The sequence below is a fragment of the Lathamus discolor genome, chromosome 5 (genome assembly GCF_037157495.1).
Source record: "Lathamus discolor isolate bLatDis1 chromosome 5, bLatDis1.hap1, whole genome shotgun sequence".
NCBI lineage: Eukaryota > Metazoa > Chordata > Aves > Psittaciformes > Psittacidae > Lathamus > Lathamus discolor.
The window spans coordinates 115724291-115751524 of NC_088888.1; the positions used below are offsets into that span (position 1 = coordinate 115724291).

The 27234-nt window shown below is 42.2% G+C and overlaps 1 protein-coding gene across 2 annotated transcripts in view; it reads left to right on the forward strand.

Annotated features, from left to right (window-relative positions):
* The window catches only part of MEIS1 (Meis homeobox 1), a 103291-nt gene that overhangs the window by 27767 nt on the left and 48290 nt on the right, over nt 1–27234 (forward strand). The window lies entirely within an intron of this gene.

Here is a 27234-nt window from a genome sequence, read left to right on the forward strand (position 1 = left end):
ATTTCTTTGACCCTGCCAGCAGGCACGTGTTAGAGCAACATATGTACCAGATTTGCAATATGCTTAATAAAAATAAGCAATGAGAAGTTGGTGTTTTTTATTTTTTTCCCCTTCATTCAAATGGGTTAAAAGATGAAATCTTCAAAAGCAAATGTAATTAAGATTGCAGAAATGCCTGCTAATATTTCAAAGATGCTATCAGAACTTTGCTGCATGTAAAGTGGTTAGCTGGCCCATTTTACAAAATCTGGAGCAGTGCTTTTATTTACTATTTTTACTCAATTCCAATTTACTTGAATGCAAAAATGTTTTGTTTGAGTGCCAGGCCAGAGCAACTGATTTAGCAGACAAGTACGAAACAAGCTTGGTGCAAGTGAAGTGGGACATACCACAAATGATTAGCGCTGACTCAGAAGCTCCAAAGTCTCAAAAGCTGAAATTCTGTTTTTTTTTTTCTGAGAGGCTGTTTAAATACTTCATACTTTTTCTAAAGAGACCAACTGCAGTGGATTTAGTGTTAATTTAATGCAATTAAAATTTAAAAAGGATCCTTAATCTGAATATAAAAGAGAGTGCTTTATTGAAGTTGACTCTGAACTCACAATAGGTATATACTTTTAAATCTGGTTTTATGATCATGTTTCATTCAAGTGCTGTTAGACAACAAAGGAATTGTGTTTCCAAAAAAAGGTTGAACAGTACTGATTAGCATGGCAAAGTCTGCATTTAACAAGATTAGTTTTTAAACTAAACCAGTATATTTTAATTTTTTATATGCATGGACCTAACGTACATGGTGAATAACATCTCTTTATAGAATTTTAAGTATTTGAGACACTTTATTGTTTAAAGAAAAGTTGCTGATTTCATCGCAAGTATAGCCTAGTAAAAATGGGGCCTGGAATAGTAAACTGTTTCAGAGCTGAGGCAGAAACTGGTAACCTTCTGACCTCTAACTTTTACTGGAAAATGATATGCAACATAAATTCAGGGGGCCTTTTTTCTTTCAAGTGTGTATACGTATATATTCTAGTGGTGCTGTTCACAATGCTATAGTTGAAGTGGTGTCAACATGTTCATTAGAGCCGCTTGCTTTCGGAGCAAACTTTAAATCCATGGGGTTTTTAAGAGTGAAAAAGCTGCTGCAAAAATAGTCTTTGAACTAAATATTTGGAGGACTTCTTTGTACTCAGTTAGGGCTGTTCTTTTATCAGATGGATGTGCGCATGTTTATGTGTATATGTATGTGTTCAAAACATCTGTGGGTAGGCTTGCCAGCGTGCTCCTAAGTCGCTTGGGCTCTTTGGAAATTGAGTTACTCAGTTCCTGATGTACTTTTAAAAGATTTTTCAGGCTTCATTTTCTCTTAAATGTGGCATTTTACTAGTGGTGAGTACCAGTGGTATCTGATGTTTTATCATCACTGTCCTGGTTGGCTCCTAGCAAGGTGCACGCTATAACTTTGGTCAGGAAGGGTTTTCTAAAGGGACTTAAGAGCTTGAATCCTATTAAATATCTATCTGCAGAAAGACTTGTTAGCGATGCTTTAGTTGGTTCAGACAGCTGAGTGTGGTTTGTGGAGGCTGCCAGCACTTGCTAGATGTGTTTCATGGACAAGGCAAACTTTAGGGAAGAGTGAACAATAGTGGGAATTTGCTGGCTGGAGCTCTCAGATCAAGTTTGGGAAAGGAGTTTTGGAAAGGCAACCCTGTCCACAAGGTCTCTATTAAGGTCTCACTTGCCTTCAGGCTACGTGGCACCTATGGAAATAGCTTTTATTTTTGAGGAATAGGGGTGCGGGAAGGGTGTCAGTGGTCTCGCTGAGCCTTGCTTTTGGTCTTGTTTGCTCGAAGCTCTCTGAAGGTTGAGATTATGAGGAAATCTCATTTGTTAAAGCACACCCATGCCTGCATATACACCTTGTGTAAAAAAAGCGTGGTTTTAGCCTTCCCACATGGGGAAGAAGTAAAAAACCACCATCCTGAACGACCGAAGGGGAAGAGAAGAAAAAGATAGCAAATATCCTGCCTCTCCCTAATTACATTTAAGTTCACAATGTGTGATTTGGAGGCTTTTCTTCTGTGGCCTGGTGTGAGGAGTGGCAACACTGTGGGTAAACTCACATACTCACCTGTGCTGGATGCTTTTCTTGGTGGCAGGAGTGGCCAGCATGGCACTGCCTCAGCAGCCAGGTTCCACGGAAGGGTGGCAGCAAAAGGCTCGGGACCCCCATGCTCATGCCTGCAAGCACAGGCGTTAACTCGAGATGCATAAGTTGCGTGACATGTATTTAGTATATTATGGGCTCCCCTATTTTTAGGAGTTTGTAAAAGTTCCTCTCGGTTCCATCTGTCAAGAGTGCGTTTGCCATTTAGAAAAACAAAACTAATCACCAGAAATATCACCCTCTAAAGCTATCTATTTTTAGGTTGTTTCCACAACCTACTTCCCTTGCTGGGGTAGGTAGAAGCACCTTCTGGGCCATGTTTCCAACCTGGCTGCAGGTATCACAAGAATGCGAGTGTGAGCTTTGCATTTTTAGAGAGGCACACAGACTGGAAAGCTGAAGCGCCTTAACAAAAGTTTTCTTCCTCCGCCCTTAACCCAGGCTCTGTTGAGGTCTATTCTTGGACTTTGGGGGATTTTTTCTTCTTTACCTGATTCATTACTGCTTTTGATCCTCACAAAGTGCATTTTCTAACCTATTTATGTCCCTATGTACAACACGTTACCTTTGAAAACATGAGAGAGATGCTCTTTCCTGTACACATTTTAAAGTCTTTTTTGCCATGTAAATTTATTTACTTAGTAGATAGTACTGCTTCCCAGCTGCTTCGATCTGTTGTAGAAATCCATATTTAACTGCTAGGGAGCTGCTCTGGGGTCTCGTGCCGCTGAACAGCAGGATATGTTATTGCATAGCACGTTGACACAACCTCTTATAAAGGCCCGGTATTGTGTCATCGTAGCGGATGGTTATAGTACAGGAATGCAGAATAATATTATGAAAAAGTTTCATGGGTTATTTTCCTGTTGCTCTGAAGTTATCGTGAAGGGCCTTCGGAGGTCTGACATCAAATGGTGCAAAGAGGTCTGAATTTAGACAGTGGGGAGAGAACTTGTTAAATTCTATTAAAAACTAAAGAGAAGCAAGTTCTTGGGTGCAGAACAGCTTTAACTTACCGCATATTCTAACTTTAAAAGATTCCAGTTTGGGGTATTAGCAGATCTACTTTGTTTGTTTTTCAAGTGGAGAGGCCAGGAGGACACTGAACAAAGCCGTGGTACAGTCACTTTTAATCCAGAGTGAGGCTCTTTAATTCCCATGTTTAGCTCTCCTACACGGCTTAAAAGCAAAAGAAAAATAATCCATCAGTGTCTCCTATTTGTGTGTATTGTTTCTTTTCCATTTTTTTGTGCAAGCCTCGGCCTGGGTTCAAAACATTTTTTTAACCTCCAAATAATTGTTGCTCTTTCAAGCCGGGAAGAGAAAGCAGCGATATTTCTTTATAAAAATGTATCAATGGCTGCAATGGGTTTTTTACCAGGCTTTTGTAGGAGTTCGGGCAACCTTTAGGCAAAAAGGCAATCGCGTTTATTATTGCCGGGAATCTCAAGGCGGTTGTTTGGAGGCTGCGAAGGCAGGCGACAGAGCCGGGTGGAGGGGGAGAGAAGGGCCACATTATGTTCCAGATGACTGAGCAAGGATTTATATACCAGCTCGCCTTTTTTTTTCTAACATGGGAGAAGAAAAGTAATAAGAGCGGGGAGGCATTTGAAGCGGTCAGATGGCCGATGACTAATGGGATAGGTGGGCAGGAGCCCGCGGATTGGGTGTCTTAATGAGCACATTTCGCACCGAGTTTGGGCTGCAGTTCCCCTTCACCTTTGCCCTTTATTGACCGAACTGACACTTCATTTTTCACATACTTCCAATTATGGCTGAGCTTAAGTGTTGCCCTGCCTCCTTTCTTTCTTGCCTATGGACGGCTTGAGAGTGGCTGAGGCCACAGAAGATATTTTAATTTGAAAAACTACCATAGCAAGGCAGGTTTAGGGTGTAACCTGAAACTGCTGTCACTTTGCAGTTTCTCCGATGAAAACAAAAGTTTTTATGTTTCTTGTTTAGTGCTTCCAACCCCCCCCCCCCCCCCCCCCCCATTCTCCATGTTGAGTGGTGAGGTGGGAGATTGCTTTGGGGGCAGTTGAGTTGGCAAGGGGTGTTTTCCTTGGGGTAAATCCTTTTCGGCAGTACAGGTGCCGTAGGTGAGAGTCACCCAAGTAATGATGTAAACCCAAGTAAAAAGCAGTGCCATGCTGGAGCAATAGCTCCTTGCTCCCTCTCAATGCGGTCTCTTCTCAGGAGGCTTCTTGTGATGCGATAGCCTGTAGTGTACTTTGCCTAATGCTCTCTTTATGGAAAAGCAAAGTGTAATTGTGCCTGCTTGTCTCAAGCCTTAGACGAAAGGCATGGATTTATTGTTTTGGTAGTATCTATTGCATCAACGTGGATTCAAGTGTGGCCTGATTGTGAGGCTTTGAGAAGCAGATGATGACGCTGGGAGAGGCAGGTATGATGAAGACATGGAGAAATCTCCAGTCCGCAGCCACACTTTTGATATACAGGGAGAAGCGTGATACATGTCCCACAGCCCAAGCCTTTGTGCACTTCCATGGTGGCTTTTATACACAGAATCCTTCCAGGGCGGAAATGTCTGTTTGCTTTTGCAGGGCTTTGGGGGTTTTGGAGCATGCGGTTTTCCTACCAAATGTGAATTCTGTCGGAAATAGTTGGAATAAGTTGCGCTCGCGTGGGATGGGTGGGTTTAAGAACAAAATCTCTGCTGTTAGACCTTAGCTTCCCAGCAGCACCGCTGGATTTTGCAGCGTGGCTTTTGCTACCCCTTCTGACACGTGAGGCTTAGATGAGTAGTGAGTGGGCACGTCACCTGTGTGCTGGTGGTGATAGCTTTGCATGTAAATGCGTGGAGAGTATATCAACAATTATTTATGTCCAAACAGAGGGCCCAAAACCACAGAAGTATTTATCTCAAAAAAGAAAAAAAGAAGTATGAAGTATTGCCTACTTTATTATGTAGCCCTCTGGCATAGTAATGGCATGGCATATTTTTACTATAATATGGTAATAAAAGAATATGTAAAAGGCAGACAAAGGTTCTGTCTTTTCACTAAGGTGACCCCTGTTACCAAGTAACTGCTTTACTTATGAGCTTATTAAAAACTCAAAAAAAATGAGCTTTTCATACTTCACAGGCATTGATGTGAAAATGAGCTGTCCTGCGAGTAGTTTTCTTGATCATTTTTAGAACAATTGATTAGCCAAAGAGCCGCTGTCATTAGTTGACATTGACTGATAGCAATTTGTCACAAGCTCCGAAGGTCAGCCAGGCAGTGGAAGCTTCGGCTTGTCTTTGATTGACCTTTTCTGATGCCATTATCATGCGATCGGTTAGACTGGATGTGACCCTCGATTAGAAAAGACAGGGCATTAGTCAACAGGGGCAGCTCCCGGTATTTTTCCTGGTGCTTTATGTATTGTGAATCCCGAATTAAGCGTAATAGGCTTGTTTGGCAATGGAGTGGTATCAGTTTTCTTGCTGAGGCTCTGCCATCCCCTTTTCTTGCCTTTCCATCAAGCGGGCAGTGCTCGGTTTGCTTTAAATCAGCGTGAGCACCTGTGCCCTCTTCCTTTGACGTGAGATACGAGATTTAAAACAGCCCCATATTTATTTGAAACTCTTCGTGTAGGTGCATATTCTTCGGCAGCACCAGCATTAATTATTTTTATCTCCCCAGAATCATGTTTTATTTTTTAACAGTGATTGAGTGGTTGAGGATTATGCTCATAACAACACGATGTCAATTTATCATTCTGCTCTAAAGCCGGGGGGCGTGAAACTGGTTTTTTCCTCCTTCTGGTTTGGTTTCTCTTTTCCTTTTTTTCTTCTTTTGGGTCTCATCAGCCTGATTCAGCTGTTAATGTTAGATTTCAGCAGCATTAAGCCTCCGAGCCTCAGCTAGGCAGGGTTATACTTCCAGTATGGTGCATGTGAGAGGGTCCTTGCTTGGAAGCGGGTGTCTGCCGTGATTCGAGTATCTATCTATTCTCAGTGTCAGGATTTATTTTAATCATTCGCATTAGCTTCAAATGTCTGTTATTAACAAGCGTTTTGCTTTTCATTTTGGCAAAGCTAACTTAGATACTTATAAATGTTGCTTGTTTTGCCTAAATTGTGGGTAGCGTAGTCGTAAATGAATTCTTTTCCTCGTAAAAAACCTTCCTTCCTCCCATTTGCCTTTCAGGGGAAACCTGAATTCCTCCATCTAAGTACCAACTTGTTTTTCAGGTCAGCCCCCAGAGATAATAAGCAGTTCAAAACCAGCACAACCATTTCAGCACGGTTTAATGCAACTTTCAGTCTTTGCTTAGGAAAAGCTTCCAGCTGGGAGGGGAGCAGCGAGGCGAGATCACTGACATTGCTGGCAGAGCAAAAGGAGGGAAAAAGACTTTGGGAACTGTTTACCTTTAAAGTGGCTATGGAAATACAAATATTCCTGACTTCTCAGCTGGTCTGTAATCAAGCAGCAAAATTCATGTGCTGGAGTCCTTTTTATTTTTTCTTGGCAGGTTTTTCTAAATTTAAACATGTTTAACCCATTAAACATCTGCGTGGCTGTGTGCACAAGTCTAAGTGTACATAGATATGTATAGAAGAACACGGCTCTGACTCTGAACTGAGCATCACATCAGCAGTGCAGGGATTTTACAGGCCGCAGTGTGTGTCTGCACAGCCCTGGATGTGTTACTGAGGACAAGAGCCTGAATATGCCAAGCAGGGAAAAGCGGTAGAAAATACCACAGTGCTAAATCACCTCTTAGGACATTACCTAAAAACTCAGGTGTTGGACTGAAGGGCGTCTTACTTTTTTCTTCGCGTGAGGTAAAGAGAGGTTTGGTTGCAAGTACCTGTACAAATAGGTTTGAAATTTCCAGTGTCCAAGATACCCCTTTTTAACAGGACCTTAGTTATGTTCTGAAGATCACTGATTCAATTTGATTTAGAAAAATTGTTGCTTGAGAACTGTTTCTTAGAAAAATTCTGTTAGATTCTTTTTTCCCTTACACATCCTGGTCATGCTCCTTTAGGTTGCTGTGGCTCATGGACACCAATGAGCTTCCCATTTGGTCCATGTGCTTTCCACCTTGAAGGCACCAGCCCTATCCCCATTTGCCTCGCCATCTCTTTGTGGCTTCAGCTGAGTCTTTTGCTGTCTGATGCAGGTAGAGTGTGACTTTCAGGTGTGTGTCATTGACCTCTTTAAATTGGAGGTTAAAAAAGCAAAGTCATGCTCCTGAGATAGCTCCTGCTTTTGGGAAGCAGTTTGTGACAGTGAGTATAAACTCATAAACGTGCAGTGCTTTTGGATTAGTGATGCAACAGGGTGTGCCATCAGGCTGCATTTTCCTACTTTTCACATGCAATGTTGGGAGAGGGAAAGAAAATATGACTAAGTTTGGAAGAGAAGACTTTAAAATAATGAGTTTTATATGGAGAAACTGGGTGCTTGTCCCATAAGGCAGGAACTAAGGGTGCATGTTCATGGCACAGGAGCTTTCTAGAGCATTAGCAGATTTAAAACAAACAAAAATGTTTTACGTGGTGGGTTAAATTTATTGCTACAGTGTGCTCCGGAGGTCAGCAAGGGACAAAAAGAGATTAGACCAATTCGTGGAAAAATAGGTCCTTCTGTAGCTATTAAAAACCCTGGTCCAGATGCAGCTGCTGGCTCAGGAAGCTGCCCAAGTGCTGATTGTCAGAGCCGTGGCGCAGCCACTTTGGTGTTTCCCCCCCTTTCTTTATGGCTTTCCTAAACACCCATTATTGCTCCTGGGAGAGACTGACATGAGATTGAGCTACTTGGACTGATCTCCCCCGGTTTTTATGTTAAAATAATTTTATAAAATTTAATTCAGGAAATAAGATACTGGATTTTTGTTTATTTATCTTTTTTTTTTTTTTTATGGCTCTTGCTGATGCTGGCATGCTTTTGTTGGGAATAAAGTAGACATAGTTTGTATTTTCTTGCCCTTATTACCCTGGTGGTGGGAATGGGTTGATGCTCTTCATTCAAATTTGACAGGTGATTGCTTCCGTAAATGAATGCACTCAAATCATAATTGTTGCAACAGAATTGTTTGATTACCTGGCGGTAGCCTCTTTCTCTCTGATAGCTTTTGGATCACCTGTTTGCTGAGAGCATTTGACAGTCCTCATGTTTATTACCCAATTGAATGTCAGTAGCAATTGCAGCTAAAGATAAACGAAAATGCAAGTACTTGTTGACCTTGACTTTTTTCCACAAGATATTGGACTTGATGGCTCTATTGCTGTTGAACTGATAAGAGTTATAAACAGTAGTTGAAGGAGAATGTTTTATTCCCAGAGGAAAATACCACGCTGCTGTGGGAAATGGCATCTGACTAGCGCTCTTTGCCAAATTTGCTTGGTTCACCTTCATTTAGGCTGTGGGAAAATAAAATACAAATTTCCCCTTTTATGACTTTAATATCTCTGCAAACATGAAATCCTGCACTCTTTGTAAAGTTTTGTTGGCAGACTGCGCCAATAACATCCAGCGAGCGTGAGGCCTCGCTGTGTTTTATGATGTGCTATAATGAGGATTCTCAATTCTTCCTCATTTTCGGGCTGATTTGATAATTACAGGGAGGGAGCAGAGCTTTCTTCTCCTGTTCCGTGGAAAGCTTAATATGTCTATAGCCAGCAAAGACTGGGAAATGTGTGGCTGCAGGTGCGTGTTGCCAGAGCATGGCACCCTGTGCTGGTGGGAGAGTGGCCTGGGGATGAAGGCAAAGTTATTGCAGGGATGGGGGGACAGTACTTTCATAGGTGACATTCGTAGCTGGTTGTTTGGGATGGGTGGTTCGCTTGCGGTTTTTTGGGAGGAGGGGGCCAGTTTGGTGTTGCCTGTCCCAGCTGCATTTGGGGGTGGCAGGGATGAGCCCCCTGCCACAGCAGATCTTGCTGCTATGACTTCCCCATGTATATATATGTATGTATGTGTGTATATATTTCTTCTTCATTTCTAATCCTGCTCCAATATGAAACCTGAAGGACTTCAGTGGAAACAGGAACAGGCAGTAGGCTTTGAGATTTGCGGGATGAAAGTCATTGTATAAACATAACACATGAAGAGCTCAAAAGGCGGTGGAATTATATTGTTTAAAACATAAGTCCTTCTTGTCTCGGCAACTGCCCTGATAAACTCCATACAGTATTGTAGAAGCTTGTTAAAGCACTCAAATGCAGGATTAGGCAGTGCTGTAACAGTTAGCAGAGTCAGACTAGTAATCTTATTGCATTGTCGTTTTTTTTTTTTTAGGTAAGATTAAGCCAGCATTACATTATATGTTTGTGGGTGAGGGAGCATTCTTCCAGGGATTAATTAATAGGATCAGTGCTGTAAGATGCTGACATCATTTTTTCTAAGCACATTGGTGCATACAGGCTTTTTTTTATTCTCTTTCTGAATGAGACGGGACTTTCTGTGGGCAATGGGGGCAGCCCCTGTGGGTTCTAGTGGTGGCAGAGCCACCTGTCACTGAATAATTCACCAGGGACCGCTTCCCTCTGGCCTGGTGACCCACTAGTCAGTGCCATGAGAAATACCAGAGGAAGAGGCCCAATGTCTCTTCTCCCCGAGCTGGTGTGGGATTGCAAGGCTGTGACTAAGCAAATGCCTGATGCTGCTCTGGCAGGTCTTTGAATGAGGGTGTTGTTGGTAAAACTCCCTACCTCTCTGACTGACTTGTCTCTTTAGCCACGATGCCTTCTCCGCGCAGCATTTGCATCTTGGGTTTGGCATGCTTGAGCTTCTGCTGCTAGGGCTTGGGAGGTGAGGAAGGGCACCAGAGAAGCCTGGCTGTGCCCATGACGTGCTGTGGGAGCGGTGTCACATTAGGGCAATCACTATCTCCCCAGGTCCCTCTGCCACCCTCCTGCACTCTGTGGCTTGGGAACTTCCTCATCGCCAGGTGGTATCTCTGGCATCTTAATAGCCACAGATGATATATATAGAGAGATATATATTTATTTATAGATTATTTATTTTCTTCCTCATGAGCGGTGAAAAGCTGACACAGATTTTGCAGGCAGTTTTTTGTGGCTGCTGTTTGCAGAAGCTAATGTGGAGGTGTCAGAAAGAAGAAACATCATAGAAGTAAATAAGATTATAGTGTGGGCAGCCTTTTTGAACTACTTGTCCCTTAGCCCTTTGTTTTTCTGTGGCTGGTCCTGTGCTACAGGAGAGCAACGGCCCTTGCAGCCTTGGTACTGTGTATCAGCTCATGGCTGTACGTGCATCTTTTGCAGGAAGGCAGGAGAAGACCTACTAGGAGGCAGCAGTTAATGTCCTCAGAAAAGAGCTAAAGGTGGTGGATGTAACCTAACTGATTCTTAAATCTTCCCCCAGTGCTGTGAATAGCAGTTAGTGTCACGTGGACGCATGCTAAATATATTCTGGAGTCTGTAGTGTCCCGATGGACTTTGAAGAAGGCATATCTTAGTTCTCTCTGGTCAGCAAGTGAAGGTCATGGAAGCAAGGCTTATAGGATGGAGTTCCTTTTGTTGTTCTCATTGCTGTGCCAAAGGCATCTCCTCCCTCCCTGGGACAGCACTGAGGGAGAAACCCAACCGTGGTGCCTCTGCTTGAAGCCCTGGGTTATAGCACATGCACTTCTGTATCGACTGCCTTTGTGGAGCCAGGGGAAAAGATAATGTGGTCAGTATTAACTGAACTGCTTGAAGTAGCGTGTCATAATTTAAAATTGTATTTAAGTTTCTTTCAGGGCACTGTAACACCAGAGCGTAGCGGCCTCTTCCTAAAGAGTAGGGGATAAGATGCAGCCAAATTGTAGAGGCTGGAAAAGAGGCAATAAAATGGGGTTGAAACATGTTCATGCCATACTCCTCCTCCCTTTACTTACTAAAGCATCTCCTGTTTATCCTCTCTTGTCTCTGGCTGTGGCAGTGAGAGTGCCCTAAGAGAGGCTTTGGTGCAGAATTCCACCCATTTTCTTTTTTCTGTATCTGTCTGGAGTAACCCATGCAAATTCTGCCAGCTGTGTAAAAGCGAGAATAGTGGTAATATTCATTCAGTGTAACTTGGTGCTATGTTGCAGTTTTGTGATGGGCTGTAGGTAAAGCTGTTTTAAGCAGACTGAGCCACAAAATCTTTGAATGTCAGTGTATAAATATTTAAAGTTTGTGTGTGTGTTTGTTCATACACATGCTTGGATGTGACTGCTTCCCACTATTATACAAGTTTTATTCTGTGAACCTGGCAAGAAAGGTGGCAAACCAAACATTCTTGTGAAGTACAGGGCCTTTTTCCTGTGTTTCCTTTAGGAAGAGTGTTGTGCTAAGTTCCTTATTACATTACATTAGGCATTACAGCCACAAGAAACAAATTAGCGAGCAGTGCTAACATTAGTGTCTCACCACATATTTACCCCAGCTAAAATACCTCTGAGGAGGCCATACTTTACCAGGTTGAAGAGCAGACTGGCAAGCAGAGAAGACTGGTATAGCCGCATTGCCAGGCAATGTAAAGTTGGTGACTTGGTTTAATTTGATCCAAATGAAGCTGGTGATTTGGTTGAATCTGATCTCCATAAAGTAACCAGCTAACAGTCTGCAGGAATGCAGGCTGCAGCAGGAGAAGCATGTTAGTCATAACATGGGTTTATCAGCTCTTCGCCATGATTAATTGTATCACTGAAAAGCAGGGTATGCACAGTTATGCAATTTTGCAGCATGGCTTTCCATATGTAACGTTTTAATATAAATCATAATTGCCTCATACAGATGAATTGAAATTCAATGTGTTACTAATACACAAATTTTATTTACTGTTGCATTTGGTGTAGGTGAAATGACAGTATTAAACTCAAAAGTGCCTCCCAAGTTGATAAATGCCAACTTGATGCTAAACTTATTAATACTCGGCTAAAATTAGCAATCAATTTACTTAGATATTGGAGGTTAGCCAGGGATGAATCTGAAGTAGCATTAGGTATATCATACTGGTCTGAATACATCATACACTGTTGCAAAAGCATTGTGCTAATTTTAGCTTACAAAGAGGATGAAGATAAACTGCCTGCTGCTAGTTTGCCATATGCTATCCTGGTGATAATATTCAAGCAGAAAATATTCTGCAGAGTCTTATTGTTTCAGTAAAAGTGGAAAAGAGTTAAGCAAATTTCTGCTCCATAAATACATAAAAAATAATGAAATAAACCAAATCTCAAATGCTAGTGGGTGAGACCTGTGAAATTTGTTTTGGTTTTATTGGCTTTCATGGGAGTCAACGATTTGTTTTAGTATATATTTGATCCAATTGTATTCATTTCTCACATGTAAATCTTAAAATCAATCTAAATAAAAATCGATCTTCGTTCTGGTAGGCAAAAATATAGTCCACTTTGCTCCTAACTAGTTAAGCCTCCCATCCTTCAAGTTTAGTACAGGAATAAAGTCTCTACTGAGCTGATTTTTCAGGAGCTCCTCCTTTTGCTTTGTTTATTTAAAAACATAAAACATGTTTCAGTTTCCATATGGGAAGAATTTTGCTTGTGTAGCTTCACTGAGAAGCATTTGCTGTCTCCATCTGCACCCGCAGCCAGGAGAGGGGTGCATGGGGAGGGGGTGCCCCGGACCCCCAGGCTGCAGAGGGCTGGGGGGAAGCTTTGCATTAGCAAGTGCTGAAAAGCTTGACCTTCGGGTGACCCGGGTCAAGCAAACCCCCTGCTGAAGTGTCCCATTTGGACATGGATACCTGTGGGGTGAGGGAGGAGATAAAGGCAGGGGGAGGAAGATAAAGTAATCCCATTGACCTGGGGATTTCTCAGATATTATAAGCGAGTGATCGGCAGGAATAATAAAAGAGTGGCAATATTTGCCTGCCCCCCGTATCTGTGTAATGTCATTTCCAAAGGGCTGGAGTAGATAATAGCAAATGTGCTTTCAAGTATCAGATCAATCTCTTGAAGTGATGGGGAAGGTTGGATGCTCTGATCTGGCAGCTGCTGGAGAGTGTAATACAATCCTCGTTGCAGCAGAGAGAATTGTGTAAATGGACAAAGATGCACTGATTACATCTTTTGCTAAAGTGTTAAGTAAAAGATCTGGCTATAAGAGACGGCAGGTCTACTATTGTCCAGTCTTCTGACTTGCTTTTATAGGGGTTTTCACAGGAACAAATACCAATTACCAAAATAAAAGCAAGTGGTGTGGCTGGTCCCTATCATGGTAGGACACATGCTCTTGAGTCAGTGTGGGCAGGAAGCTTGGCAGCTCTGTCCCCTACCATTGCCATTGCATCTTTATCTCTCTGGTTCATTGTTTGCCACTGAGTGCTTGAAATTCCAGTTTCCAAGTAAAAGCTTCCTGTTTCTTGCATTTACATTCAGTTTGGCAAGACATAAATTTAGCTATCTATCAAGGAGGGCTTTTTTTTAACCCTCAAGTAAGGCAAAATAGGAAGAAGAAATTAATTCTGATTTGATGATAAGAGGTAGAATTTTGTGTTTTCCCAGATTCTCAGTGGCAGGAAGCATGAGGTTGTATCCTCATGATAAGGTGATGGATGGGAGCTAAATTCAGCCTTTCTATCCTGAGTAGTTCTAGCAGGGGCCCTGAAGTCCAGATCTTGTTTAGAAGCAGAGATGGGCATAGTCAGCTTTCATTAGCCATGGTTTCCTTGTGATAACCTCACCACTTGTGAGTTTTTACTGTTCTGTGCAGTATTCAAAGCTAGTAACGTGCATGTTCTTGTAGGCATCTCAATCCTGAATTTCCCTCCAGTTTCTGTTTCTCTCCATTGACTGTGGAGGGACCCAGGGAGGACTACTCACCTTGCTCAGACACTTAGCTTGGCAGTCTGACTTAAATGCTTAGAGTAAAAAGGGATGTATCTGTGCTAAAATTTGTTTCTTTGGGAAGGAAATGTTTGCATTTGTGGAGAAGCTGAATGAAGTGTTTTGTACTGATGAAGGTGAGATGAATGGGTTTAGGTGTCTGTGTGGGTGAGGCTGTGTCTTCTGCAGCTCCTGAGTATGCTGGCCTGAGCATCTCGTAACACTCACTGTCTTTGCTGACCTGTATTGGTAATCTGAACTGTTAAAAAACTTGGCATTCATAGAAAAAGATATATATATGCATGTGTGTATATATATATGTATGTGTGTATTTAATATTACTCATGGGGGGCAGTGTCTGTATTACCATGCCTAATTCTTGTGAGGCCAGGTTTCAAGCTTTCTCTGCCATCAGGAGGATGCTTGCATCATCAGTGTGTGTGTGGTCTTGGTGGAAGGTTTTCACATGACTCTAGGAGCTGGAGACTTACATATAAAATCTGACAGGTGGGGCTTGTGAAGCCTTGGAGCAAGGCGTTGCTCAGCTTCCAACTAAACAGCATTGAGGTCTTCCATGGGATGAAAGGCTCCATGAGTAAAGCCTTGAAAGGAGACCTGTTGCTGAGTTGATGTGGTAGGAATAGCCATACTCAAAACAATTCAAGGCTTTGCTTTGTTGTGCTGTTTGGGCATGGGGTCCTTTGGCTGCTGGCACTGCAGCTGTTGGGACTTCTCTCCACACACCATCCTTGTCTGCTTTCATATGTAAAACCAGAGTTAAACCTACTTCCACTCCAAACTAACAAAATGCATATTTGGTCCATTAAAGCACGTTAATATGCATTCAAAAAAGCTAATTTGTCCACTTTGTTTGGTAGTCATATTTGTAGCAATCCTCAGTAGCAGATGAGGTTGGGGGGGGTGGGAATAAATTTTGCACAGAATACTGAGCTCTTATTCTCATATTGAAGTCCACTATGGATGCTATCCTGAAAAACATCTCTGGATTCTGCTCTGTGACCCTGCTGTGCCGCAGAAACATTAAATTCAGGGCTTGGTTCCTTGGGAGGCTGTGAGTGCAAAGCATGGGGATGGTGCTGAGTTTTGAGTGCTGGAGGTTTGCAGGCGTAGATGCAGGGCAGATTACTGGCAGCAGCAGTGCGGGCTTTCGTTCAGCACCTTGTCATCATGCCTTATCTGGGATCTTGAGGAATGAATGGCTTTCCAGGGTAAACCCAGGGAAGGGAACTGAGTGAGGTGCTTCCAGGGATGTCCCAGCAGAGGCTTCCTTGTGAGCTGTTCTGCTTGCCCCATAGGAGTCATAGCCTGCACAAATCCCTGCCTTGGAAAGTTGGACTTTCTGGCATCTTTGTTGACTGCTTGGAGACTTCAACCTTCTTATGTACAGCTCGTGTCATCTTTGAGTTAACGTGTACGGCACCCACTGCCCTGAGCATTTCCTTGCATGGGGTTCATCTTGCAGGCAAGAATGTATTGCCCTCCCCTTTCCTTGCTCAGGTCACTGCAGAGATTGTATTCTTTGCAGCTATGGTGGTTATGTCAAAGTCTTTTCCATAGAAACCGTTAAATATAAGAAAGAATAATTTTTAGCTGAACTTTGAATTTCATCCAGTGATTATAGATGAAAATCTCTGTCTTCCTTTCTCATCTTCTTAGACCATGGAATTGCAGGTGAAGCTGTCCAGGCAGTTAAAATAGATGACAAAACTCAAAGTTGCTTTGCATAGAAGATGGCAGCATGATTAGTAATGGTTCAGAGGCTGGTATTGTTGGCAACTGCTCAGATAATTGGTAGATATTTGTGAAAGCTTATTCCAGTCTCAAGAGAATCACCAGTTTTGGCATCCGTGATTATTGCTCTGGGATTGTGATGGGAGAGAGTGTGGGTCTGTGGCCAGAGACTTCCTTTTCTGCCTGAAAAGCCTTGGTGGCCCAGTGTTAAAATGAAGATGCTTGCCTCCAGGTTGTAAGTGATCAGCTGTAGAGTAAAAGTTGTGTATGAAGCAAGCCATTCAGAAACAGTTGGAAAATTGTGTTTCCATTCTGCTTAACATGTGATGAGTTTATTAGAAAAGACTCATTCAGAATGATGATGAAAAAGGGAAATTGTATTTACTAAGATTTATTCAACTGTTGCAGGATAATTTGAACACAGGTTTAGGAGTATTTTCTTTCCTTTTTATGCGCATCTGAGTATGTGTCTTTTTATACATATATTACAAAACTATACTGGTCTTCACCAAAACAGTCTGGTAATGTTTTGCCTGTATTTATCAAGATGCAGCATGAAAGGACCACTCTGATTCGTATTTTTAAGGGCTGTTATTCTGACCTCAAAAACTGATACTTCCTTAGCCAGTGCCAGAAAGCCCTTTCTGTGGTTTCAGTCCCCATTTCTTCAGCAATTAAGAATCAGGTGGCATCAGAAAAACAACTGATTTTAATAGCCACTTTAGCCACCTCCGTCATTGGGAGGAAGTGTGCAGGGCTTCTGCAGAGCCTTGGAGCTCTGCAATGTGACCTCAATTGACCAGATGCAAAAAACAGTGCGACTCTTGAACGGAAAGGTCTGCATCATCCAAACTGTGCTGACCCTTGTCCAGGAACACACTGTTTACCTGTTTGTTCCAAATTGGTCAATTTTCTGCAAGGCCAAGATGTGATTTTTTTAATACTTTTTTTCCCCCTTTTCTCCCTTATCTGAGTGCAACTTGGCTGGTTTTAGTGGAGCTGCTCTTCACTTACATGTAGATGCACAGTGTGGATCATGTTTTCTGTTTTTACATATTGAAGCCCAACTTTCCCCCTATTGACCTATATATTCTCCCTCCCTTGTGTCTGAAGATATTTGTATATTCATCTGCAAATGTGCAAGCTGGCCACTCCAATCAGAAGTGACAAATTTGACCAGTTAATTCCAAAATGCGTCTTGCTGAAGGCAATGTCTGAAAATACATTGCCATTAGCATGAAGCAGCCAAGCTTATGTTTGGCCCTTGAGATGATTCATCACCCAGACCTTAATGAAGGGTGGTTTCCTTATCCTAATAAATAGATTTTGTCTGGGGAGGTGAGAGGCAGCAAGGGGGAACATATTTGCCCAATCCTAAATAAAAGCTTATTTATTCCTAATACATAGGCAGAATTATTCCAGAGCAATTCGTCCATGAGAAAATAGCAACCTTGTGTCACTGCCAAGGTCAGAGAGACCTATGGTGATCTGCAGAGTAAGTTCAGGTCACCCAAGTCAAATCTGCCTAGGGGCTGACTTAACTCACACAGCACATTTTTTCCAAGATTATAAAAGTAAACATCTTCTATAGATGAAGGCAGGGCTAAGAGTGTGGTCAACTCTCTCCTTTGAGCCAAGGTCTGTTTTTCCCTTCTCCTTTCCAGGTTGCTCCTTCCATTTCCTTTCCATTCTTCTCTTTTCCCAGCATTTACAGGATGCTCAGAAATGTCCATCTTCTCCTTTGTGTGGCAACCAGTGCCTATAAAAGCCTTCCTGATAACTGCATGCACAGGAAAGGCATGGGGACATCTTTGGTGTTTAACCAGGAGCAGCGCTGGCTGTGTGTGTGTGGTGTGTCCTTGCATATCAGTTAAGAAGCGTGCCTTGAAAGCTGGGGCAAGAAAGATGGGATACACAGTAGAAATGTATTCCATGGTAACCTCAAGTGGGAGGGTACAGGTTATTCACCATTTTGAAGGTGAAGCTGGTGACTCTGTAGGCGCTGCCAGGTTGTCCCAGGAGCAGACAGATCGAGTGGTGAGCTGGACAAATGAGAGTTCTCATCCATCACTCATCCATCACTGGTAGAAGGGGTGAGACAAGGTCCTCAGCCCTTTCAACAAGGATGAGATTGCTTCAGCAAGAAAGCAAGATTATTCTTCCATGTGGTCTATACCTGTCATGAGGAAGCTGATGCCTGTGGTTTTTCACCTGCCAGAACCTGAGGTTTTCTTTAACTTTCTTGGTTACTCATTCATGCCATTTAAAGTACATCAGATTACTAAAAGCAGGCAGATTTTGCTTTCTATCCATTTCTATTACTGTTGCTATTAGAGATAATGACGAGTTCTATAAATTGAAAAAGAAACACTTGAAATCTTTTTGGCTTGCTTTTTGAAGGGTGTTTGCATTTTGTTTATATATGTATATATATTTTTTTAAGACACTGGGTTGCTCTTTGCTAGGCCCCAGCTTTGGTTTGAGATTTCTATGGGATTTTAGTTATTGCAAAGGAATGGAGTCAAAGCGAGCTGAAGTGGAAATGGCTGAGTTACCTCCTTCCCATACTTTATCTCTCTCGCAATTGGGGCTTTGATGCCACTAGAGGTAGTAACATAAGTCATATTCAAATTCTGGAGTGCAGTAGAAGGCTTTTCCCTTTCCTACCACCAGTTTGCCTATTCAAGGTAATCCTAGGTAGCTGATGTCTAGGAATACGTAATGAATGAAGATGAGAGATAAAAATAAGGGGTGCATGCACTTGTAGGTAATATTCAGGGGAAGTTTTTAAGTGTCTAGCACCAATCTGACTTTGCTTTCACCTTCATTACATGTTTTGGACTTTGACATCTCTTTGCTCCTGGAGGATTTGCTTTTGGGTTTGTTGTTTGTTTGTTTTAACTTGGAAAAAAACCCCACACCCCAACCTATAACTGCACTGTAAAACAAACAGCAAAACACCAGAAGCTGTGATAGAAAGTTGCAGGAAACCAAAAACATGGCAGTGACATGATGAATACATTAAGCTGGAGCCAAAGGGGACATGCTAACTTAGTAAGTCTGAAGTGTCTGAAAGGGCTGTCAGTGCCTGCATGTCCCTGGGCAGGGACCTCACCTTCAGTGCTCAGCCTGGTGGCCTGGGTGTTTTTTGAAGCATCAACAGTGACATCTGAGATGCTGTTGTTGTCAAAAGAGAAAAGGTAGATGAGATGGGGGCATTTTATTCTCATCCCTTTTAATTCTGCTTCTGCAGTTGCGAAGTGACCACTGTATGTGGGGAAACAGAATACATGGTGCCAGTATGGCATGCAAAGTGAAGTTTAATGTTAGTTTTCCTTCAGTTGTGCTTTGGTTTTCATTGTGAGATGTTGCTGCTGGACTAGGGACAAGAAAAATAATAATCTATTGGCTTTGATGCTACTTTGACAGGAGTAGATAAAATATACTGCATGTCAGCAAGAACTTTTTCACTTGACACATGGGAACTTCCAATTGGAAATGTCTCATGTGGGCTTGGTAGTCATGAATCCTGACATGCCTGAGCTGCAGCTAGACTAATTCTCTCCTGTTCATTGTGCTTATGTGACTTTTGTGACATATGAGATCCAGCTCTGCAAAAGAGAATTTGGGGCAAGCAACATTTGAACTATAGTTCTTGCAGGGCACACCGAAGCTTGGGCCAGCATTGGTTGGTCTTGAATTGGTCCAAAATAAAATGCTTTAGTTTCGTTCAACAATCCTAAGCATTTTGGTCTGTCTTGCCTGACAATTAATTTTTAAAAAACTTTTGTCAATAAAAGAACTTAATTTTGAATGGTTTAGACAATATCAAAGTTCTGGCACATATTTTCTGTTGTAAAACATGAAATCTACAGCAGCATCTCTTCTGGGGCAGGCATGCAGGTAGCACCTAGGCCATTTTAGGGAAGGAGGCCTACTTAAATGCTCCACTGTAATAAACTGTTCCTACAGATATTAGTTTATGTGCAATATGCTTCTGATCTTTGCTTTGAGCCTCTTGTAGCTGCCTGTGCTCAGTCCAAGAGTCAAGTGTCTTAGGAGCTGGATAAACACAAAGATAGAGCCAGTTGTTAAGGAGCTGTAGAGATTTACAGAAGTTGACCTCATGGCCATTTGAGGTATTAGTTGGGCATATTTCCCCCATGGCAGAGCTGTGCCGGGCTCCTCTTGCTGCTTCTTGTGCTCCTGCTTTGCAAGTGAGTAAGTCCAACCAAATCCGGTGGTGGATTTAACTGTGTCTTAGCTGTATACAGTTGACTTTTCATGGAGAATGCAATTGATGGGACCTTTAACTGGGAGGGCCAGCTGTCCTGCTGAGGTTGGAAAGAACAGGTTTCAAAAAAAGACCTATATTTGAACAAAATGAGAAAATGACTGAAACCCAGCTTTTCCAGCAAGTGGTAGGGTTATCATGCTGCCTTTTAGATTAGAAAACCAAAAAAATAGCCCCAAACTAAACCCAAACCTTTTTAAGCTTTTTACCATTCTTGGTTAAAGCAGGATGTTTTTCTGTTTAACCAGATACTTTTCTGTAGGGTATTTGCTTCCAACTGCTCAAAAGTAAACTTCTGTTGCTGGCAGCACAAAGTTGTTTGCTTCCCATACAATGAATTGCTTTCTTTTCATTCGGCGCATAGATGCATGGCTCCAGAAATATCGCACAACTTACCTATAACAGTGGAGTTTTCTAAACCCCATTAAGAGGTTTGCATTTCGTTGTGCAGAAGAGGTTTCCTTCGTTTCAGCTGTAAAAAGCTACTGAACAAATGAAAATGAGTAAAATCTGGGGATTCTCCCCCCCCCCATTCATCAATGCTGGTTTTACTCTTTGCATAGACAGCTAATTTGCTCATTGCTTGCCTGAAGGGAATTCAAGTCAGAGAGGAGGGTCGAGTTACTAGAAAAAGGTGCTTCTGTCTCTAAAGAACAAAGTACAATGATTCAAGAAAAGAACTTTGAAAATTTGTCAAATGCCAGAGTGTAATTTATACTTGTCCAGGTTATTCCATCTATAAATATTTGTGTAGACTATTTTTGAAACTGTTTCCTTTAGTATCTTGTAAATATGGATACTATCTGTGACTGACAACCTCCTACTGTTCATGTCATGGTCTGAATCATTGCATGAAACATGCACCGCATATCCTAAAGAGACGCATGCAAACCCAAATGCGTGGTATTTGTCCTTGCTAAAGCTCATTTTCAACCTTGTTGTTCCTCATTATCTTTTTATTAAGTATATTTGAGAAGGCTTTTTCCTTAAGGAATAAGGGGAAAAAAAATCAGTCTGTTGTCAACATCACGTCTCAAATTCACAAGCAGAACTACGTCGTTGCTGTAAATCATTTTGGGGGCTGTTCTGTAGGCCATTCATGTGCTGAGATGATTGCCGTTGACCTCAGGAACTCCTAGGTGCTTCCATCACATCTAACTAATTGTGGATTGCAAGTAACAGAAAATGTTTTTCCTAATGAAGAAATTGCACAGTTATGTTAAGCTTTCTGAAGTGCCTTTTTTGCTGGTAGCCACATCCTCAGCTCATGTGCCTTGCTCAGGCATTAGCAGATTGAGAGTAGTCAGAGTGGGTTAATGTTACGTATGCAATATATACATGCGCGTGTGTAAATTTTTTAAACTATGTGTTTTGGGGAAATCTTCTGAACTCACTGGCCTTTTCATGTCAAAACTTCTAGTTCTCAACAAACAGGTACAACTTGGATTACCAGCTGGGCACGCATCCCCAGATTATGCTAGTGCCTCTCATCTCCCTCCTGGCACACTTAAGCACTCAGCTCCCTGTGCTGCTCAGCTTGCCTCCTTCTCTACATGGCTGTAAGGAGAAATGATCAATTCTGAATAGTGAACTTATCCTCCTATCCTTGTGCACATGAATATTAACCACCCTGACTCACATCAGAGTCATTTGGGTGTGACTTTTGCTCACCACATTCCTTTGCCAAGTTGGAGCTAGTTGTGTCAGAAACAAATTGAAAAACAAAACAAAACAACCCAAAACCTCCATATTCTTCTTTGACTGCCAGTTCCTTTCAGCGTTGGTGGTCTGAAATGGCAGTAAGTCCTGTGAACAGTAGGTTGTGGCAGATTCTTTGTCTTTTGCTCTTGTTTTACAGAAAGACTTGTTGCATCCTTGCAGCTGATTTTGGGGAATTCTTAATATTGTAACTTGTAGAAAAATTAAATTTCACTCAAACATCTTGTTTTGCAAAAAGTCAGCAGAGTGGATGTGTGGGTATCCAGCAAACTGGAGATGAGTTTCTGTAAGGGACAACATAAGTAAAAGCGCAAAAATCATAATAGTTACTCTAAATTAGCACAGAGCACTGAAAAAAAGGTTAAGGAAAGCAGTTTTGCAATTTCAGATCTCTCTAGTACATTGTGTTGCTTAAAGTTACTAATGAACCCTGCTTTCCAGTTACCTGGACAGGTTACTAAGGAGATGTGGGTTATTGGAAAGTTTAAAAGAGAAAAGGAACCAACACAGCTGTGGATGGACATTGAATAGTTAAATATTTGGCTTAGATAATGTAGGATTTCTCATGCTGGCACAGCAGGAGTTTGAGGAACTTGCATGTAAATGCTATTTAAAAAAATTATGATAGTATTAAAAAAGCCAAAACACTAGTGAAAAGCCCACAAACTTCGGGGCATCATATCAGGTTTTTCAGTTCATAGCACCAAAACCATTGAAAGTCTAGTACAGAAGTCAGGCTTTGTCCACAGTGCATAGTTAACTTATATTAGCTTATGAAAAGCAAAAGTAAGTGCAAACCCTGGAGTTCTTCTAGGACATAGAAGCTGCTTTTAACAGGAGAGATTTGGAAATGTACAATTAAGTTCAACACAGGGAGCTTTCAGAGGACACTGATTTAGTCAGTCCACTTAAAAGTTGCTCTGGGTCTTTCTAAGGGCTTCTGGTTACACATCTTTCACATTTCCTTCTGTGAACTCCTTAAAGCAGTGGATTTAGATGCTTATCTAGAAGTGGACTGTAAAAGCTGGAAGGTAGTGTTCATCGCATGGTTTGGTGGACCTCAGCAAAACTGGTGCCTTCCTCTTACCCCCTCCCAGCAAATGGAGTAGTGGACCCAAAACCTCTCTCTAATCTCATGACAGAAGTGTGGGAAGCAGGCTTTTATTGATAATAGTATGTTTTTCTATGATATAAAACATATTTCTACTCCAAATACAGATTTAATCCTAGCATGGGGCTACATGCAGTGAGAAAAATCCTGTTACATTTGGTGAAGATCCTTGTAGTAAGGCTATATTTAGCACTATGCTATTGAGTTTTCTAGTCACTTAAAATCATTTGAGGGTGTTAGTTTAAAGAGCTACATGCAAAGGCATGGCTTTTGTAGTCAAGCACTGGGGATGGGGATTTTAGGGCATCTGAATTTCTAACCTGTCTGAAATGTCCCTGATTTGGGAATGGGATTGGTTATGTAGTATCTGGGCAGCTTCTGTGATTGAGATCTGAGGATGGATTTGGGAACTGGGGTGGCTGAAATTTGCCCAGCTATGCTACACTGCCTGCCTTTCCAACACTGCAGGGTGATGACATTTAATTTAGGTTCAGCATGGAAACAAGGGAGGGGGCTTGGAATCACCACCTATCTCCTGCAACAGCCAGTTGAAGGAGAGTACTGAAGGAGAGTACATGTACTGAAGGAGAGTACATGTACCAAGTTGCTCTCCAGAAGCACCTATTTTGCCATCATAGGTTTATAACAGATCATCCAGGACAAAAAGAACATTAACTACTCAAGGAGCTGCTGTAAACTCAGTTGCCCTTTGCTGCTGCTTCCTCTGATTTTTGGGGGAGTGGGAGGAGAAAGGGGAGTTGTAGGAAGTGATGGTGGCATAGAGGGGGATGCAGCAAGAGGAGCCCCCGCTGGCACGGCCGGCCTGACCCATTCAGCAGGGCTGAATACGATAAATGCCGCTTTATCCTTTCTTGAAAGGAACAAGATAGCACAGCCTAAATGCCTGGGTGTGCTTAAATAGGCAACTCTGGGACGCCGGAGTCGAGGGCGTTTGAAATCGGAGCTCCCTGACAGCCAGGGAGCTGCCACAGGTCACCTGCCTTGCTCCATGGGGACTGGCCCAGGTCTGGCAAGGAATCGTCCATGGACGAATTGTAGTACAAATTCCTTTCTTTGTTGGTTGGCCTCTTTCACTAGACCATGGCCTATAAAAAATTGTGTAAAAACAATTCTTAAATATTATTTGAAAGGGCAAACGGCCACGCTGAAAGGTTTGACAGTTTGACATATAGCGCCTGGTTTTGCTCGCTGGGGAGCGGGCGTGCGGAGCCCGGGCTCTCCTCCTGCTCCTTACAGGCTCTGGGTCTTTTCTTTTAAATAGCTTCTAGTTGCTGTGCAGAGTCGCTGTGCTCCCAGCAATTTGACAGGCAACGAGTCTGCTTCAGTGATCTTAAATCCTTTTAGACTAATTTGCGAGCGAGCAGAAAAACAGCTAGCACCTTCGGATCCAGCGCTCCAAACCAGAGTATCAGGTATTGCCAATTAAAGTGCCATTTCCAACCATCATATCAAGATGGATTACTTGCAATTCCTCTAATAATGTCACACTGTGCCTAAAGAGAAAGCGAGCTGGAGTTTCTCCATGGACAAAGGATCTGTGTGGACCAAAGTCATCAGCTACCGAGGCGGAGGGAGCGTGATGCAGATCGTGCACACATCCGTGCATATGTGTGGCGTAAATGCGAGCGCTGCGCCTGCTCTGCCCCCTGAATAGCCACAGGCCATTTTGAAGAGCCTGTGGCCCCTCAGTCACTGGCCTACTAGTTAATTGCCACACGGACTTTGTGACACATGGGCAGATAATATGACATTTTCGGTTTCTGTCACTAGCAAACGCCACGGCGTTGCTTGCACTAGTTGCTAAGAAGCTGTCAGAAACCATTAGCAGCTGGCTAAAGTTGCCCTATGGCATTTCCTCATGGCATCAGCAAAACAAGCATAAATCACCCAGTGGAGCCTCCCGCTATACTAATGAGGCTGTAAGCTTGTTTATGGACTAGCATCATTTCTATGATTATTTCCACCTTTTCAGTTCGCCTTCATTTGGCGGCAGGAGAAGTCAACTTCAGGAACGGAGTTGCCGCTGACATTTTACAAATGCAGTTCGTAGCTGCTACCGTGTGGCTGGTCAGTGGTGCTTCAAGTTTGTTTAGAGATCTTTAAAAAGAGGAAAAGAGGGGGGAAAAGAAAGGAAGGGGGGAGGGAATCTCTGGAGACTTCACAGAGGTGAGTGTATTGAGTTGCAAAGTAGATGGAAATACTAAAATCCACAATTGACCATTTAGACTTCTCTCTGTGGTTTCAGTCTTTACGGGATCAATTTTCCATTTAAACAAGTGGAAGAGGTTAAACAATTTATAAAAGTCTACTGAAGCATTTGCTCTTAGGATAGCCGGGTGCTTTCTTATCCTCTCCCTGCCTTTCACTTTCTCTAACTTGTGTCGGACGGGGCCAGGGTTTATTGTTTTAGGCTTTTCTGAACATGCACCAGTATTTACACTGGATTGAAAGCATTTGCTTCCAATGAAAATCTTGTCTTAGATTACAGCCCAGCAGTGTAATTTCCCTCCCAGATGGGAGTAAAGTAGCAGTATTTGCCTAAAAACAGTAGGAAGAACAAACTGTGCATTAAGCCAAGGCTGTTTTTGGCTTGAGCTAATGATGTAACAGAAACCTTTTATTTGGGATAGGTCACCGCCAGGGATTGAAGGAGGTGATCTGGCTCGCGCTTGAAAGGTTTCTCCATTGTATCTACATAAGTCTTCACTTAAAAAATCCTGTTCCTAATGCTTCTGCTTTCATACAGCAGAAATAAACAGGAAAGGTTCTGGGGAGTGTTATAGGTGGAATGCAGAAAGCTTTTCCTCCCCTAATGGAGGATATAATTCAGGTGCCCCGGAGGCATGCTTTCAGGAATTCTCTTGCCCGAGGTAATGGGAAGCTAAGGCTGCTTGAAGGCCTTGATTATCTATTGATGCACAAAGCTGGAAAAAAAGTCATCTCCCTTGGATTATAGTAGATATTTCCATAAATTATCAATGAGTCCTCCTCCCGTCAGGCACGAGGCAATGCCTGCTAAATTAATCTGAAGGGGGTTTGAAATGAGGGGAGAGTGTGTTTTAAAAAGGGGGGGGGGGGGGGGAAGGGGGTGGGTGGACGAATGCAGGGAGGTGGTGAAAGGCAGTGTCATTAGGTTAGAAGCTTTTCATTTTTAATCAATGAATGCGTAATACTTTTCTTTTCCTTGTTTGCCTCTTGCAGACAGAAAGTGGATTAGTCCGTGGAATTTTAAATGCTGTTGAGTTGTTTTCTTTGCTCATGTTTCTTTTATGAATTATTATTTTATATGGTGAATTGCTTCTCTCTATAAAAGCCCTTTTTTACATACTGGGCTTTCAAAGAATTTGTCAGATATCTGATTTCTTCATGAAAATCTTGTTTGTTTCTATAACTACCCATGGTTACCATTTCATTAAAGACACAGGCCAAGTCATAAGGACAATTATAAATTTGCCATGGTCAGTAAGGGACTAAAAATATAATACTAATAATAACTTCCTTTTTTTTTTTTTCTTTTTGGTGCGGAAAAGCTTTTTAACAAATCATAATTTTGACAGTCGCATCCTTTTTACTTTTTTTTTTTTTTCATTTCTTTTTATTTTTATTCCTAACAGAGATAGTTTTGATTCAGCCCAATTCTGATGACTTTCTTGATCATTCTTGCCTGGAGGTGTGAAAAACACTTGCCTAATCACAGGTCCATGTTGCTACAAAAACAGTGGCCTTGGAAGCCAGGGTGTACCATTTAATGCACATGCAGAGAACGTAAAGACTGATTCGCCCTGTGGACTTGTTTCTAAACTGCTTTCAGGGTTTGAAACAAAAATTGCATGCCAACTGACTGGGCACTGCAACTTTTGTTTTCCTTTGACTGCTAGCCCATCAGCACCTCAAGTTGGCTGCTATGCAGTTTCATCCTCCCATAGATATGTTGCTAATGTGTTGAGAACTGAGATTTTCTCTGCATTAAGGAAATTCATTCTGGATCAGTTGTTGTTTAACAGGAGCAGATTCCTGTTAAGAATATGGCACAAAGCAGGGTGTTAATTCCTACAGTGTATGTCAAATTGGTACCTACTTATCCCACTATGAATTTCTTTCGGCTGGAAAGAGGGGAGGCCAGTTAGCTACTCACCTCCCATCAAAAACTGCAGGGAAGTCAAACATCTATAAAAGACTTAACATAAGTGATGCCACAACCCTCTGGTTATTTCTGAAATTGAGGAGAGAATATGATGTTGAAAGAGAGCTGCATTCACCCCACTTTTCACATCCTAGAGTGGGAAGGGGCACCCAGGTTCACACACGTCATGGGGATGGGACACCATCAATGCTTTCCCAATTGCCATCTCAGCTAAAGTAGCTGATTGGAATGAA